Source organism: Canis lupus, chromosome 16, assembly GCF_048164855.1.
Source record: "Canis lupus baileyi chromosome 16, mCanLup2.hap1, whole genome shotgun sequence".
NCBI classification, from domain to species: Eukaryota; Metazoa; Chordata; class Mammalia; order Carnivora; family Canidae; genus Canis; species Canis lupus.
The window spans coordinates 50,957,405-50,976,524 of record NC_132853.1 but is presented as its reverse complement, the minus strand read 5'-3'; the positions used below and the strand labels follow the sequence as shown (position 1 = coordinate 50,976,524).

The window sequence follows — 19,120 nt, the reverse complement described above, 5'->3', positions numbered from 1 at the left end:
ATGATGTATGTAATCATAAATGGGGAAATGGGAAACTGAAAATAGCTGATTATGATTTGTCCCTTAGGGGGATATTCCTCATGATGGCCCTTTAAGAATTTCTACTTTAGGGGATCCCTGGGTGGCTCAGTGGTTTAGCACCAGCCTTTGGCCCAGGGCGCGATCCTGGAGTCCCGGGATCGAGTTCCGTGTCAGGCTCCAGGCATGAATCCTGCTTCTCCCTCTTCCTGTGTCTCTGCCTCTCTTCCTCTCTATGTCTATCATAAATAAATAAATCTTAAAAAAAAAAAAAAAAAGAATTTCTACTTTAAAAGTGTAGTCTGACTCATCAACGTCCACCTTCAATGCAAAGCCCTAAACATTACTAGAACACTGTCAATGTATATTTTCTTAGGGCTGGTGACAAATGTGAAGGTGGGATGAAGGGAAGGAATAAACAATCAGAACATAAGTACTCCTGGGATGCCTGGGTGGCTCAGCAGTTTAGCGCCTGTCTTCGGCCCAGGGTGTGATCCTGGAGTCCTGGAACTGAGTCCCACATCAGGCTCCCCACGTGAAGCCTGCTTCTCCTTCTGCCTGTGTCTCTGCCTCTGTGTGTGTGTGTGTGTGTGTGTGTGTGTGTGTGTGTGTGTCATGAATAAATCAAATCTTAAAAAAATAAAAAAACACAAGTACTCCTGTTATATAATTTACAAGTTCCCTTCTCAAGATTTAATCTCAGCTTTTGTTTCTTCATCTATGAAATAGACACAAAGCTTATGACATAGCAAGAGAATATTATCAAAAATGAAATAGCTATGGGGCTTCTGGGTAGCTCAGTCAGTAAAGCTTCTGCCTTCAGCTCAGGTCATGATTCCAGGATCCTGGGATCAAGCTCCCCCCTTATTGGGCTCCCTGATCATGGAGAAGTCTGCTTCTCCCTCTGCCCCTCCCCCTAGTTGTGCTCCCTCGTTCTCAAATAAATAAAATCTTTAAAAAAAAATTTAAATAACCATATAAAGAGCATTCCAGGTAGCCAGTAAATAAAAGTGCCCTTTCCCTTTCAAAGACTAATCCAGGGATTGTCAACTGAGGGTGATTTTTTCCCCCAGAAAACATTTTTGCTGAGACGCATGTGGCAATGTATGGAGACATATTTTATATTCACAACTAGCGGGATGGAGGGAGGGTGCTGATATTTAGTGGATAGAAACTAGAGACGCTGTTAAACATCCTACAATGCAGAGAACAATCCCTCACAACAAAGAGCTATCTGACCAAAAATGTCAGTAGTGCCTTTGTTGGGAAACTCTACCCAAACTTATTTCTGGAAAACCATATAAACATAGAAGAGAAGAGAAACGGTCTATATAGTCCTTAAAGCCTATAAGAAATCTATTTTAAAAGGCAGTCTAAAAAAAAATAGAAGCCAGTCTATAAAAAATAGCACTCCTATCTTATGGCAGCTGTTATCCAAATAACAAATAAAAATATCACAAATGTCAGGAAAAAAAGCTTGTAAATTTGTCTTCCAAAACATTATTTTTAAATGCAGATAAAGTGTCAATGAGAACCTATTAAATTCATTTTTCTAAGCAATAGTAATAAATCAAGCTTGAAGTTAAACTGGCACACCCTATCAATCAGACCAGAATAGAATGATACAACTCTTTCAGAAAGCAATCTGGGTTAAAAACAGGCATAAAAATGATGATATCCTTTGACCTCAGAAACCAATTTATTTATCTTATTTTTTATTTTTTTAGAAACCAACTTAAAAGAACACAATTTGCAAAAAGTACTCAATGTATAATTATGAAAAACCAACAATAATGCTCAACACTCAAAATCTAGATACTTGAAATCTGGGTATCATCACTACTATTTATGTGCCAGATCCTAGAATAAGGATATAGGCATTTTGCGTATATTATCTCCTCTATCCTAACAAAAACCCCAATAAGGTAAGTGTTATAAGTCTCATATTACAGAAGAAATTAAGGTACAAAAGATTACAGAGCTAACAATTCAGAGAAACTAGATTTAAATCCAGATGGACTTAGCTCTCAAGTTTCACCCACTGTGCTACACTGCATGTCAAGAGTAACTGAGGTAAAAATTTGATGAAGTATTATGAATTCAGTAAAAATAATCATGACTACTTCTTAGATACAGATAGAATTCTATAACTAAATGGAGAACAAATACTTTTCAAATACCCATAAAGGGTTTAACAATTGACATGTATGTAATAGATCATAAAGACATAACTCAAATTGTAAAACTCAGAAAGCATACAAGCCACATTCTTTGAAGAATGCAAAAAAATCCAGAAATCAACACTTTTTAAAAGGGTAGCAAAAAAAAAAAAAAAAAAATACAGAAAAATTTACTACACCTTTCCAAGTAATTCTGATGAGGAGAAGCCAAACAGACAACAATGAAGATATGACAGACCAAACTCTAAGAATTTGGCCAAAGAACTAATTCAGAGGAAATGCTACAACTTAAATGCTTATTTAAGAAAATAAGACAGATTGAAAATAAATGACCTACACGTATAACTTAAAGAAGCTTTACAAAATCCAAAAAAAGAATAAAGACAAAAACAAAATATTGTGAACAAAAGATAAATTCAATTGATATAAGCACAAGTTTTTTTAAGAACCTAATTTATAAAGCAGAAAACTTTATATCCAAGAAAACAAAACTTAAATGAAAGATCAAATACAACAGAGTAAAGCAATACAAACCATTGATCTACAAGAAGATTCTAAGATTACCAGGTAGAATTTCATGGCAGTATATTTAAAATCTAGGCAAAAATGAGTGATTTGAAAAAAAAAAAAAAAAAATGTTGCCAAAATTGGGTCACATAGGAAGAAGTTAAAAATCTTAATCTAATAACCATAAAAACAGTTTACAATTATCAGCAAAGATCCATTCACAATAATAGTAAAATGGCAACTATGCTATTCAGACATTTTAACATGTCAAGTTCTAGCAAAATGTTAAACAGATTAATCCTTGCCAATTATTTCCAAGTGGAGAAAAAAGAATGGAAAATGTATAAAGTCAATGTATGAGCCTGGCACAACCATATCTAGCCTAAAAATATCCTGTAGGTCATTCAAGTTATGAATATGGGGAAGTAAAGCAGTCCTCTCCCCACAAAAACACCTAAGTCCCATTTGACAAGTATTAAAATAATAATCCAAATCATCCAGATAGTATCTGATAATATTTAGCCTAAGCACTCCCAACTGGAATGCAAACTCCAGAAAGAACAAGATTTTTTTTTTCAATTTTGTTCACTGCTCTATCTCCAGTGCCTTGAATAGCCCCTGATAAATAATAAGCACTAAATAAATAAATATTTGTTGAGTAAAATCACAGGCCAATCAACAACAGGAAATCATTTAAAGACTCTAAAGGGAAAAAAAAAGTGTATATATTACTACCTCCACAGATACTGAAAAAGCATTAATAAACAATACTCAGTTTTAACAAAATTCCATATTGAATTAGAAATTAAAAGAACTGTGATTGCCCTAACAAAAGACAATTATCACAAACTGATAGCACAAATCACACTCAATGGCAAAACATAACTTCTCTAATTAAAGTCAAGACCCTGCTAAGAAAGTCCCCTAACTCTGGTACATTCAACTATATACTAGAAGGTTCCAGTCTATGCAACCAATCAAGAAAAAGAAACACAAAGTCTAACAACTGAGAAGGAGAAAACAAAATGTCACTCTGTCACTCAGGTGACTATCCATCTAGTAATACCAACTACAAATAAGTCAAAGAATTGCTAAGAATAGGAAAATTCAATAAGGGAGCCAAACAGAACAAATTAATGTATATAAATCAACAGTCTTCCCATATAGTGACAAGAAATTATCTCATTCTTAATAGTATTAAAATCTGCAAAGTATCTACAAATAAACATAACAGGAAATGTGCAAGGCCCATAGAAAGAAAAATTTTTCTCTAGACATGAAGAACCTCAATAGAAGAAAATATCAGAACTTTGGAAGACTTACTGTTGTCAAGATGTCATCTCCAAATTAACATTCAGTCCAAAACAGTCCCAATACAAATCCCAGCGTGATTTAAAGGAAGCTGACAGAGGCACCTATGCAGTCAGTGGTTGAGCGTCTGCCTTCAGCTCAGGTCATGATCCCAGGGTTCTGAGATCAAGTCCTACATCAGGTTCCCCGCAGGGAACCTGCTTCTCCTTTTTGCCTATGTCTCTGCCTCTCTTTCTGTGTCTCTCATGAGTAAACAGATAAATCTTGGGGGATCCCTGGGTTGCTCAGCGGTTTAGCGCCTGCCTTCGGCCCAGGGCATAATCCTTGAGTCCCGGGATGGAGTCCCACATCAGGCTCCCTGCATGGAGCCTGCTTCCCTCTGCCTGTGTCTCTGCCTCTCTCTGTGTCTCTCTCTCATGACTAAATAAATAAAATCTTAATATATATATATATATATATATATATAAATCTTTTAAAAAAAATAAAGGAAGCTGATAAACTGATTCTAAAATTCATATGGAAGAAGTTAATGAGCAATAGTACCTTCGCAAAAACATAATTTTAAGGAAAAGGAGAATGCAGTTCGTCTATCAGATATCTCAAGCTGTGGCAAGTAGTATATATTCAATTTTTTTTAAAGATTGGCATCCCAGTATATATTTTAGATAGTATGTAAAATACATTATATCATTTAAAGCTTTAGTAATCCAGTCTGATATCCATGCAGGAACTGACACTGCATCAAACAGGAGACAACATATCAACATATATATAATATATATATATAATATATATATATATATGGAGTTTGTTTATAATAAAAGTGGTAATCATAGAAAAAAGAGAATGTTCTATCAAATATATAGTTTAGGGACAACTAACTGGACATCCTTGGCGGGGGGAGGGATTAAAATGTTACCTCAAACCATATACAAAAACATAGATATAGGGCAGCCCTGGTGGCTCAGGGGTTTAGCACCGCCTTCAACCCAGGGCGTGATCCTGGAGACTCGGGATTGAGTCCCACATCAGGCTCCCTGCAGGGAGCCTGCTTCTCCCTCTGCCTGTGTCTCTGCCCCTCTCTCTCTGTGGGTCTCTCATGAATAAATAAAAATCTTTAAAAAACAACATAGATACAGAGAACAGATAGTTGCCAGAGGCAGAGGGTTGGGGGTGGACAAAATGAGTGAAAGGAGTCAAAGGGTAAAAACCTCCAGCTATAAAAATAAATAAATCATGAAGATGCAATGCACAGCATGGCAGGTATAGCTAATAACATTGTACTGTATATTTGAAAGTTGCCAGAAGACTAAAAGTTAAAAGTTCTCATCACAGGGGCACCAGGTGGTACAGTCAGTTGGGCATCCAACTCTTGGTTTTGGCTCAGGTTGTGGCCTCAGGGTCATGGGATAAAACCCCATGTCAGGCTCTGCGCTGAGTGTGGAGTCAGCTTGGGACTCTCTCCCCCCTCCCACTCATTCTCTCTTTCTCTCTCTCTCTCTCTCTCAAATAAATAAATCTTAGAAAAAAAAACAAAAAGATTCTGTAACAATTTATAATGATGTATGTTAGACTTACTGTGATTATTTTGCAAAACATACAAATAGTGAATCATTATGTTGTATGCCTGAATCTAATAGAATACTATATGTCAGTTACATCTCAGTTAAAAAGAAAACCAAGCTAAACATAAAAGCTACATGTAAGTCAATCCTCTTAAGGAAATGGCTCTCCAGCAAAAGGCCAAATAATTTCCTTCCATTTCCTTCTCTTGCCAAACTCTAACATTAACATCTCTTCTTGGGGATCCCTGGGTGGCTCAGAGGTTTAGCGTCTGCCTTTGGCCCAGGGTGTGATCCTGAGTTCCCAGGATCAAGTTCCACCTTAGGCTCCCTGCATGGAGCCTGCTTCTCTCTCTACCTGTGTCTCTGCCTCTCTCTCTCTCATGAATAAATAAGATCTTAAAAAATAATAATAATAACATCTCTTCTCGCCTCTTCTAGTTCCCTCAATATTCTGCCAATTTTCTAGCATGAATATCCAGTCATGTCAAAAGTTTAAGTGTATAATCAATGAAATTCATTACATTTGGAGTCAAGAACTCTAGTACAACCTTGACTCTTAACCTAATAATCTTTAGCAGTCGTTTGATCTTTCTGTCCTTAGGTTTCTCATCTGTAAATGACAAATTTGTGCCTATTTCCAAAGTAAGTTTTAAAATGCTCTGTATTGGGCAGCCCGGGTGGCTCAGCGGTTTAGCGCCACCTTCAGCCCAGGGCCTGATCCTGGAGACCTGGGATTGAGTCCCGTCCCACGTCAGGCTCGCTGCATGCAGCCTGCTTCTCCCTCTCCCTGAGTCTCTGCCCCTCTCTGTCTCTCTCATGAATAAATAAAATCTTTAAAAATAAATAAATAGATAGATAGATAGATAGATAAAATAAAATAAAATAAAATAAAATAAAATAAAATAAAATAAAATAAAATAAAATAAAATGCTCTGTATTTCATCAGTCGTGCATCTGTACCTAACTTTCCATTCTACACCCATAGCTCTGGTTCAAAAGACTTTTTTTCACACAGCTGGGTTACTTGCCTTTACGTGTTTCCCTGGCTCCAAACCACCCTACACTTCCAATCCATTCACCCCACACCACTATCAAACATTCTTTTATGAGCACTCCAAACATGCCATTCCATGTTAGTGATTCTGCACTAAGGATAAAATTCAAATACACCAGCTTTGACATTCAAAAACAAGGTGACCCCAACTTAACCTTCCAACTTCATCTTCTACTTTCTTGAAACTTTTAAGTCTAGCAGATGGCTCTCTTCCCTGTTACCCAACACAACATCCTCATCCTTGGATATGAAACGTCCTATTTTCCTCTTGGAAACCTGTGTCATCTCGGACCAAACTAAAGTTCCGCTCTTCTCAGGTTTTCTGATCACCTTAGCCCACAATAATCACTCTTTCCTCCTAAATTTCAGCATTTAATGCCTGTATCATGTATCTAATTACAGTTAAGTCATTCACTACCATTCTAATGCTTCCTTTTCTACTTGAATATGAGAAGAAAAATCAAGTCACATAAATTATTCCTTGAAGGCAAGAGTCAAGTTGTCAATTCTTAAGTGTTTTCATCATTCCTTATTTTACTATCAGAGAAGTGTTTCCCTTGACCTTTAGGGGTAAGGTCAATCTTGATAGGCTAGTCTCCAAATAATTAAGAGTTATCCTGAAAATTTTTATACAGGGACACTTTTGACTATCCTCAATGATGACACATCTTTTAGTTTCTATTCAGACTGTCAATTATAGTAACTTCTATACCTGCTGAAGAACTATCTGTTAAGATAATATAAGGTATAGCACTTTGAAGGCTGGCGTGCTGGGAAACACCTAATAGCAATACTGTACCCTTTCACAAATTTTTCAGCTGATCTTAATGTTTATGGGTGAAATCAGGAAAATGTGTCTCATCCATTGCACTAGGGCAGCCCGGGTGGCTCAGCGGTTTAGCGCCGCCTTCAGCCCAGGGCGTGATCCTGGAGACTCGGGATCGGGATGGAGTCCCAGGTCGGGCTCCCTGCATGGAGCCTGCTTCTCCCTCTGCCTCTCTGTCTCTCTCTGTGTCTCTCATGAATAAATAAATAAAATCTTAAAAAAAAAAATACCATTGCACTATTTAGGATAAACCATCGAAGTGTAAATAATCTAACACTGGTTTGGCCACTAATAGAAAAAATAATTTCCTGCACTTAATAAAATGTAAAACCAAGTACAGCTGACCCTAGAAAGACACAGATTTGAACTGTGCAGGTCTACTTATACATGGACTTTTTTCAATAAATACAGTATGTGTACTGTAAATGTACTTTCTATTACTTTCCATAGCATTTTCTTTTCTCTAGTTACTTTATTAGCTTATCAATTTTTATGTAAATTACTAATTATTACTTACTATATCAGCTTATTTATATAATACATACTACATTCAAAATATTTCTTAATTGGCTATTTAGGTTCTCCGTAAGGCTTCCAGTCAATAGTAGGCTACTAGTAGTTAAGTGTTGGGGGAGTCAAAAGCTATACATGGATTTTTGACTACATAGAGGGTCGGCATCCTTAACCCCCATGTTGTTCAAGGGTCAACTGTACATACATATTACATCAATGTCTTGAATATATACTTGCAAATACCAAAGTCACCTCACACCTCTCAAGTCTGAGATCTATTACTATCAAGTTACCATTAAGAACAAATTAAGAGAATTCTCAATTGGGGAGAAGATCACTGCACCAAGTAAACTTTCTACAAATACAAAATTAGTCTTTCCAATTAAACTTCCAAGTCAAATTTCTTCTATGAATGCTTGAATGTATTTGCATAAGATATCAATTTCAAATACAGCTAGGTAGAAGCAAAATGAGTCTTAAGCAAATCTCACTCTTGTTTTCATCTTACGAAGAGAAAAACTGGTCTGTCTTCCAGCCTTGTGAATAAAGATCTTGCAAAATTCACTCTGCAAAGGGTGTGCCCAAAGAATACTTGGTGGAAAAATCTGCTGGAGGAGTGCCAATTTAAAAAGAAAAACATTTTCACCCAGTTGGAGATTCACAGGCACAGTGGCTGCAGCAACTCAGCTGAAAATTCTTAAGATCTGAAGAAAATTGTTTTAGAAAAAGCCCAGATCCTTTCATTTTCGAGTGAAATTCAATGAAAGGCAACTGAATGACTCAATGAAAGAGTCAACTATGTTAACTTTATGCATCTAGGTAGTAACTAAAATTCTGCCTTTGATATTTGACAGTGTGAAAGGGTCGCTCTTACTCTATATAAATGAATTTTACAATCTGTAATTGTCTTTAATCAATTATTTCTGGGAAAGAAACAAGAATAAGAGAACTTTTTGTTGGAAAAAAAATGTTTATTGTTTTGTTTATTTTGGGGGGGCAGATACAGAGGACTGTTTTTCATTAGGGATATTTATTTCCAAAGTGTAACACTTCAACAGCTTTATTCAGCAGAAAGAATACCCATATGGTAAAGACCTTTATCCTTACTCTATCACTATACCTCATCCTCAGGGCCCATACAGTGCTTTCAAGATTTCCTCATTGCTGTAAGTGAAACACAATTAAAAAAATAAAACAATGGTTACTACAGGTACACACACTGGCACCAAGTTGCCTCATGAGAGAAACAAGTAAGCACTGCTACAGCCCTGCCACTAACACCATGAGGAGACCCAGTGTGTAGACTCCCTGTGTTAATATAGACAGTATGAGCTCCATGGAGGATCACTTAGCTGGTCAGCATACCTCAATAAGATGGACAGTGTACCTAACAATTATAAAAGTCTTTCTTGGGGATCTCTGGGTGGCTCAGCGGTTGAGTGTCTGCCTTTGGCCCAGGGCATGATCCTGGAGTCCAGGAATCAAGTCCCGCATCCGGGTCCCTGCATGGAGCCTGATTTTCCCTCTGCTTATGTCTCTGCCTCTCTCTCTCGCTCTCTCTCTCTCTCTCTCTGTGTCTTTCATGAATAAATAAAATATTTTTTTTAAAAAGTCTTTCTTTCAGTCTGGGTCTCATCATTACAAAACTACAAGTGACATTTCCTAAAAAGGTATAATTCCGACTTTGTAAGTGAGGAACCAGGAAGATTTAAAGACAAAATTAAAATGAACAATTCTCAACAGTAGCCTGGAATTCTTTTTTACCATATTGCTCCCTCTTTAGTATTAATCACACAAAAGCTAGGAAAAATAATAACCTCCAAGTTCACCCTTCAGGTTTTCTGGTAATTATCAAATCAATAAAAATAAGATATTGAATGTTAATCATAAGCTCCATACTCAGACATGGAAACAACACAAACCAAGATAAGTAGGTGGAAAACCAATCAAGATATTCCAAACTGCTATTTTATGCCGCCTTTCAACTTCCTATAATTATCAGACTCCCCAGAAAAATATTTTTTGAGGAAAATACTTCAATAAACACTAAGTATCTCCTTACAATTTATAGATCAGCCACAAGTACAATGCAAGATTAAAGGAAAACCATAGAATACTTTCATATCTTAAAAGATTTTTTTCAGCAACTGGGGAAATAAGAGGATTTCTCCACATAAGTTAAAATATAAATAATTCCTTTAGAATGTCGAAAATGTTATTTTTTCCATTTGATGGAAAAAAATTATGAACTAGGTCACCTCTCTGGAAAACAACTTAACCTTCCCATCATCTCTCATGATCAGTGCCATGCACATCAATGTACCGTACAGTCAGAGAGGCATCTAAGGAGCTATGTGCCTTTGGTTGCTCCATTTCTCAAAACAGAATCTTCTTTCTGCTCCCTCCAAAACAGTTTAGGAGAAAAATACTCATAGAAAGAGCAACAAAAGAAAGAACTAGCTTTTTATCTTTACTCAAGTAAATTATTTAACATGCTTATAGTCTTGGGCCTCAACTATAAAATGGGAACATCACCATCATTTGAATGTACCAAATGTAGGGCACACCCAGACGGCTCAGTCAATTAAGGGTCTGTCTTGAGCTCAGGTCATGATCCCAGGTTCCTATAGTCTGCTTCTCTCTCTCCTCCCTGCTTGTGCTTTCTCTCTCACTGTTTGTCGCTATTTCTGTCTCTCTCTCAAATGAGTAAAATCTTAAAAAAAAAAAAAGATACCAAAGGTAAACCATCTAACATATAAGAGGTGTGATCAATACATACTCTCATTTCCTTCTCCTTTTTAAAGTCACTCCAGCCACCTCCCAGATGCTAGGTCTGCCCTAGCAAAACGCCCCTCCCTAACCCATCCAACTTCTATTCCATAAAAGCAATGAATAACAGGTTATTGCAGGTGAAAGGATGTATCTGGTTACGATACAGACCGTTTATTTTTCCTCAAAATTTATTACCAAATTACTTAATATTACTATAAAGTCTCTTGAACATAAAGTTAAATGCCCTATTTTACATTATGCTTGGTAGATTTCTTTTCATCAACCAAGTCTAAAGGGCAATTTGCTTCTGTTTCCACTAATACAACTTAGTGTTTATGCCCAGGCTGTGAGTAAACAGCCTAGAATACCTTGATTTCTTGTTTAGATGTGAGACATTAAGCAAGCTACTTAAACTTTTCATTCCTCACTCAGAGTCTGTAAAACTAAGATAATATCTACCTCCTCATTGCATTGTGAGGACTAAATAAGTTAACGAGTTTAAAGCACTTATAACACTGTCTACATCTCAAAATATTCAACCAATGTAGGCTATTATTAAGTTTCAACTCTGTTGTCTGATTAGGCAAAGTGGGTTAAAAACGTTATTCCCTAGTTCAAACAAATCACTTCAGTCAGAGTCCCCCTGGGGCTCTGTGATCTCCCAGGTTTGACTAATTTAGTCTCAATGGTCCTAAAGCTCTGTCTCTCCTAGAGTTTCTATCTCTTTAAGATATATCTCTCAAAAGCCAGAAGAACAAATAGGAAAAACAGACTAAAGAGTGAGCAAAAAAACCCAGTCACTACACATATTATGCTATCATTCAATCCTCTGGCTCATGTCCTCCTATCAATTAAGCAAAGGTAAAACAATTTATTTTTTTTTATTTTTTATTTTTTTAATTTTTATTTATTTATGATAGTCACACAGAGAGAGAGAGAGAGGCAGAGAGACACAGGCAGAGGGAGAAGCAGGCTCCATGCACCAGGAGCCCGACGTGGGATTCGATCCTGGGTCTCCAGGATCACGCCCTGGGCCAAAGGCAGGCGCCAAACCGCTGCGCCACCCAGGGATCCCAAGGTAAAACAATTTAAAAGAAATGATTTAAAATTGAATATAATCTCTCCTTCCTGGGTGTCATTCCTCAAATTCTCTACAACCCCCAAACCTTTTCTCCACAAATCCTCTTACCAGAGAGTTCTGAATATAATCTATACAGTTGCTACAATGCTATTAAATAGGCTACCAGAGCAATCCAAAACATTTATACTGTACCAAAAACAGTAAAACAGTATATTCTACTTGAGGAATAGACTCTCCAGACACTTATCAGATTGAAATTGATTTCAAAGCAATTCTGTTCACCATGTTGATGCAAAATCCTTCTTTATAACTAGTATAAAATCAAACAAATTGAAGTGGCCACAAAGCATTACTGAGAATCCAAATTAATAAGATTTACTTTATATGTATTATATATTACTGCACCCTTTCGTTAAAATTCTTAGAGACTCTATGCTCTCTTCACATTGAATACATGAGCATAATTTTCCCAGATATACAATGGGAAGTAGAAAAAAACCATAAACTGGTAGATATTAAAGGACATGACCTGAGGTATAAATTTTTGCCTAGCTTGCAAAATAACCTAGTCTATTTTGATCTTTGTTTAGGGAAAGAATAGAGAAACTAATTTGATTACTATTTTTTTTTGAGGGGTGCTTGGGTGACTCAGTTGGTTAAGCAACCAACCCTTGATCTCAGCTCAGGTCTTGACCTCAAGAGCCGTGAGGACTCACTCGTTGGATCCCATGCTGGGTGTGGAGTCTACTAAAAAAAACTAACAACAACAACAACAACAACAACAACAAAGAATACTATTCATCTGAAATAAAATGTGGCCCCAAGCTTTCCCTTTTCAAGTAAAATAATTTATCATGCATATGGAATCTAACAGGGTGCTCTGCAAATGATACTGAAACCTCTCTGGGTATACCCAATAGCCAAAACATTTAAATGAAAATTAGTGCCCACCACATTCAATAATCTCCTTCCAACTGTTCCTTCTCCATCTCAACATAGCCATCCAATCTAGTTACTCCCGCCAAAAATCTAGGAATCACTCATAACACCCTTTCTTCTCTCTCAACATCTACCCATCACATCCAATCAATCGTAAGTCCTAGTCACCCTACTTCCAATACCCACTTCTCTCTTTCCTTCTGAAGTCTATGAGTCCACCATTCTCTCTTACCTAGCTTACCACAATAGCCTAAGTGGGCTCCCAACATCTACATCCACTCTGCTCTTCACACAATTACAAGAGATTAAAAAAAAAAAAAAAAAAAATCCAATGATGTCTAAACATCATTGGCTCCACAATAACATTCTAAATGTGAGAAAAGCAACAAAACCACCCATATGACCTGGCCTTTCTGGCTCATTTCTCATCATTCTCCTTACACTGTGTCCTATTTTTCAAAGTACCAAGCACCTCCCATTCCCAAGGCCTTAGCATATACTGTTTCTTCAGTATGTAGCACACTCCCCTTCTTCACTACCAATCATTTCTCATCATTCAGGTCTCAGAGCTCACATGTTACTTCTTCAGTATACTTGCTATCATATCCCCCACCCACTGTAATCAGATGTTCCTGATATGCACCCTCAAAGCACTCTGAACTTCATTTCTGTAGCACCCACAACCACTGTAAACCTATCATCACTAACTATATGATTACTTGCTTAAAAACTAAGCTCTCTTTCTAATCTATATTGTCCACAAGAACAGGGATTGTGTCTTACTCCCCACTATATACCCCCACCACCTAACATCTCAGTAGGCATTCAATACACCTGATAAATGAATTCATCAATTCCAAAGTCTCCAATATAAGGCTCTGAGGTATAAGTCAACTCTTCACTATTTATATAGGATTACTTGGAAGCCCATTTCCTAATTTTTTAACATTTGCTGGAATGTGTAAAGGAATACAGAAATATTTGTTTTTAAGGCACTAGTAAAGAACCTGGACCTTCATGCACTGTCAGGGTTACTTTGCAAAATGTATTCTTATAGTCCCCCACAGCATGAAACTCCATCTATAATACAATGCTTCCTCAGTCATTGCCCCATACATCCACCATTAAGTCCCACTAACTCTACTTTTACATCATCTCTGTGATTTTTTCTTTCCTTTTTACACTGTATTTATCACTCTCACCCATATTGCTAGGTCTCTAAAATATCCCTAGTCTAGCCAACAGAGCTCCATGCCTCTGAACCTACCTGTATGCTGGCCTTCTATGACCTACCTCAGTAGGCCACAACCAAAAGAAAACTTCTTACCCAAATCCTAGCCACCCTTCAAGGCTCATTCTAAATTCTAATATCCTTTCTTTCCAGTTCCATCGACCAGCTGTGATCTCTATTTCATCTAACGTTTGCCTGATATTATTGTGTGTCAGGCACTGTTCTAAAGGTTCATCTTTGTCTTACCATATCTCCACATCTAAGGTATAAACTTCTCAAGGATAATCCATTTATTCACCAATCTCATCTCTTGCCTCTTACACATTTGCTCATTTAGTAAGTACTTATTATATGACCCACTTTATTAGCACTACTCATAAGAGTCCTTTCACTCAATTTTAGAGAATGAAAACACCAGTCACCAAAAAACATTTGTAGCAAGCAACTACATCTGCAGCAAATAAGTAACCCCCAAATTCCTTGTTGCCTAGCTTTCTTCCTTCAGAATCACACAAGGAACACCAAAAATAAATTCTATCTACATATCTTAGAAAAAAGGAAGGGGGGGGAAGGGAAGAAAATAGAGAATCTCCTATATCTGCCACTGAATGTCATATGCAGGTTAGCAGAAAAACAAAAGGCATTAAATGAAAGGTGTTCCATAAATGAAAGTTTCCTCAACTCTGAAGTAAGTTCTTTAAGAACACAATGGAATTACTCCCAAGTATAGCTCCCACGCAGTAACAAATTCAATAATCATACTAATGGACTATTAAAAAAAAAAAAAAAAAAGCCCGCACACGCATATAAACACACTAAGGCATTAAAACAATTAAAGTTGGGATCCCTGGGTGGCGCAGCGATTTAGCGCCTGCCTTTGGCCCAGGGCAGGATCCTGGAGACCCGGGATCAAATCCCACGTCGGGCTCCCGGTGCATGGAGCCTGCTTCTCCCTCTGCCTATGTCTCTGCCTCTCTCTCTCTCTCTCTCTCTCTCTCTCTCTGTGACTATCATAAATAAATAAAAGTTAAAAAAAAAAAAAACAATTAAAGTTGTAAGTCCTAGGTCAAGAGGATGGTCTGTTCCAAGTTACACTGGTGACTTGTAGAGACTTTTGCTTCAGTTTCCCCAAATGCAAACCCTTACCCCCAAAAAAGTGCTGAGAACAGCTCCATCAGCTACATTATTTAAAGATACAGTAGTCACAGTTCAAATATAGCTTGAGCCTCAGAATTATCTAGTCAATTCCTTCATGATTAGCCCTATAGCTAGTCTGTAACAGAGAAGGGTTAGATAGGACTTAGTTTTCCTGGCTAATGCTACTCTCATTCCATCATTCTGTGAAAGGATAAGGAACAGGAAAACAAGGAAAAATCAAGTTGACCACCACCTTTGGCAACATCATTTGTGTATATTTAATAAATTCAAGTAGGAAGCTACAATACAAAACATTCCCTGACACCTAAAAAACAAAACCTACAAACACAACAGTAATTCATTATACACTGAAATCTTTATTAGCATTTCCAAGATGATGAAATTCCCCAGAAGAAACGTCACTGCAATCAGGTAATCCAAAATTCAAATAACTTTTTTAGTGTCACTAAACGAGCATCTAGTTTATGTTTACCCAACCTTGATCTGCAACAGACTTTAGGAGGCTATCAAATAAAACAAAGGTTAGCATAAATTAAGCCAGAAATAAAAGCATGAAAATAAAACAAGAACAAGGGGAACAAAATGAAGCCTTTCATTTTTAAACCTTACAAAAGGTACAAGACCTAGAAGCTTGGCTCTACACTTCCAAAAGCCAAGAGGAAAATAGAAACCTAGTGAACAACACAAATTATATCCACGTAATAGAAACAGACTTAATAGCTTAGAAAAAATTCACTTAGACTTGGTTGCACATCTTTCTCCCGGAGGTCCTTATAAAGAAGGCATTGTGTAATATAAAGACATATGCAACATCTATAAAACAACATACATCTCAGTAGTCCTAATGAAACACTGTATGGATTCTTTTCATAATGACCACCAAGATAATTTATATAATTAATGTCCCAGTCCCCAGAACACTGCTAAGAACATGTTTAAGAGAATATCTGGAAAAAAATTATTTTCTTAACAAGTACATACTATAGGAGTTTATAAGTATAAGGACCAAAAAAATGAAAACCAAGTTTAGCAAAATGAGATTATTGGTCCAGGAATTCATAACAAAACAGCAGAAAGAAACGCTTAAAGGGAAGAGAGAGGGAGGAATATAAAGAAAAACTAAAGTGAAAAAGAGAGCATGTACACAAACACACACATACTCAACAATTACGCTGCATATGCATGAAGTAACTAAATGCTCTTATTTCTATTTCTATGGTTAAGAATTAAAAACTAAGGTGGTTGCTGAAACATATACCTTCCTTGCTAGTTCGTCCATCCATCAAGGAGATAATGTTTAAATTCCTGTTCCTTCCACAGTGATGTTACTAAACAAGGATACAAGTCAAATCCATATAGTACAGCATTTCTAAGAAGTAGTTACATGGACCAAGACAGGAAGTTATGTGTAACATTTTAGGATAATTTTCCAAAAAGAACTTAAAATTAAAAAAATAACAGTTTTAAACTAAATAAAATCAGTTACCCCAAAAAATTAATCAAGAAAACAGAAAGAAATTCTCTAAGATAGCTCATCTGGCAATACAGAATTTACTAACTGTAAAATATAATACGATGATGAATATACACTCTGCCAAAAATTCAACAACATATAAAAATCAATCATTCTACTATTGCTAGTATGTGCCTATGACTTACAATGGATCAATGTTTTTCCTCTTGGAGGTAGGAAAGAAGAAAAAACACAAATTCTTGGTGGAAGCTTGTAATTTTCACAGAACCATCCACTTGTAATTTAAGTACCAGCATTTAAAAACAATTCATTTCGACAGCCTCTTCTGCTAAATATCTTCATGGCTGCTAGACTAAATCTAGACAACTTTATCTCTGACAGGAGCACTTCAGCAAAGGAGTGAAACTATTAAGCTACCTTAGGGGAAAAGTTAAAATTCACCAGCTGGATCAAGCTCCTGAAGAGTTAACTAGCTTCTTATTCTAGGACTCAAGAATTATAAATGTGGTTAGGAGATTTGGGAAGAGCTATTAAAAAATCACAAAGAAAAGGCTTCTCAGCATCCAAAGAACCACTTCTCCCCTCCCGCCTTTGCTTCTTTTTTAATCAAAGTAATGCCTCCATTCTCACTGGCCAATTGCTGAAAACCTTTAAAAAAACTCCGGTCAACAAACACCTGGCTAAATACCAGCCTTAGGAGTCAATCTGGTGATCTTGCTCAACAAGAACTTTAAAGTACTTAGGCTTTATTGGTGGTTTTAATTTAAATTTAATTATATCATAATGTGCAAAAAGTATATTTTCTTCACAGTACTTTTAATGCCCCAATTTTCCTTACTTTAATATGGTCTGATACTTGGAAATTCAACTTTTTAAAGCACTGTTTAGTTGATTTAATTGTAAGAGGATTCAAATGATTCCAAAAAGTTTTCTACAACTATCTCTTAAGCTGTCCTTACACTTCACAACCTAACAATCAACAAACCATTACATGATAAGAATGCTCAGAACGTAGTAGTGAGTCAATGGACTAAGCCTAAGCAGGCTTTTCAAATCACTAGATTATTCCATGGAACAAGAAAAGTTCTCAGGCATTTTGATTCCACTGAATTGGAACAGCTTCCCACAACATTACCAAAACTTAGAAATGTTTTCAATACAAAGTAACCTGAAAACAGTAAGCTTATAGGTTCTAGTTCTTCTCAAATATACAAGTACATGAAACTTAAAATGGATCAACTACAGTATGTTTCATGAAATTACTCTCAAAACACAAAATATGCAACATAACCACAATTTCTTAAAGCACTGACTTATGCAGTAAAGTCAGTGGGATAATGTCACAAATATTTGCAAGCTGGCTTAAGTCACTAACCCATTTAAGGAAAGATAACTATGTTGCAGCAGTGGCAAGCTTCTTAAATATACCTGCTTTAGATATTACTATAGAAATATAGTAACCTAACAAAAGGTAATGAATTAGGTCTAAAAGGAAGAAATTCTGCAAAATTATCTAGACTTTTCCCCTTGAAATAGAAAGGTAAGACAAAAATTCAGATACTGTGCTGCCGTCCACGTAAATCATATACACAAAACTGAGGGAAAAAAAGGATATTCACTTATGCTTAAAAAGCATGGCTGTCTCAACAAAGTCTTCAGTGAAAAATCATAGTCACCTTTTTACTACAGGCAAGTAAAAACCCAAATATTCCAACATATCCACCTATTTATTCCAGCCTACTTTAGCAATCTAACCTTTGTAGCGTCCCTGGCCCAAAAGGGGAAATGAAAGAGGATCTACTAGTCAACTCTCCTGCCTCTCTTTTTTCAACATCTCATGCTTCTCCCTCTCATAAGTCTAATACTTATTATAAGGAGATAAATGTATACTGATTTATTTTTAAGGAGATACACTATACTTCCTTGTTTATCTGTAAGGAGCCACTGCAGGAGGGAAGGACATGAGTAAAGTACCTCTGGATTTACCACGGCAATTTGAAGTACCACTCAAAGCCTATGTAGAATTTTCCTCAGAACAGATTTGGAAAAACCAGAAAAAAATTTATCCCAAAATGTCCACACATTAAACTTAGCTGAGAAAAAAATAAAATTCGAATCTGATAAAGATGAGCTCTTTTAGGAAGTATATCAAGTTGTGAAAGTGGACTGTACTTGGGAGACAACCTATAAAATACTGAAGCATTTTCTGATTACTAGTCCTTAAAATAAAAGGAAATCTCAAGTACTGAAACTGAAAACTGGGTACATATCTATTGAAAGTTTAACTTAAAAAGCAGCTATGGGGCGGGCTCAGTCAGTAGAGCATGCAATTCCTGAACTCTGAATCTTGAGTTCAAGCCCCACATTGGAGGTGGAGTTTACATACATACATACATACTTACACACATAATAAAAGCAGCTATGGATTGCAGTGAAGTTAACAAAATCAACTAAACTTTTGTCCCCACTTAACTAAATATTTTTAGTTATC

At 36.4% G+C, this 19,120-nt stretch overlaps 1 protein-coding gene across 4 annotated transcripts in view; it reads right to left on the bottom strand.

The window, feature by feature from the left end:
• KANSL1 (KAT8 regulatory NSL complex subunit 1) overlaps positions 1 to 19,120 on the bottom strand; it is a 185,743-nt gene that overhangs the window by 117,280 nt on the left and 49,343 nt on the right. The window lies entirely within an intron of this gene.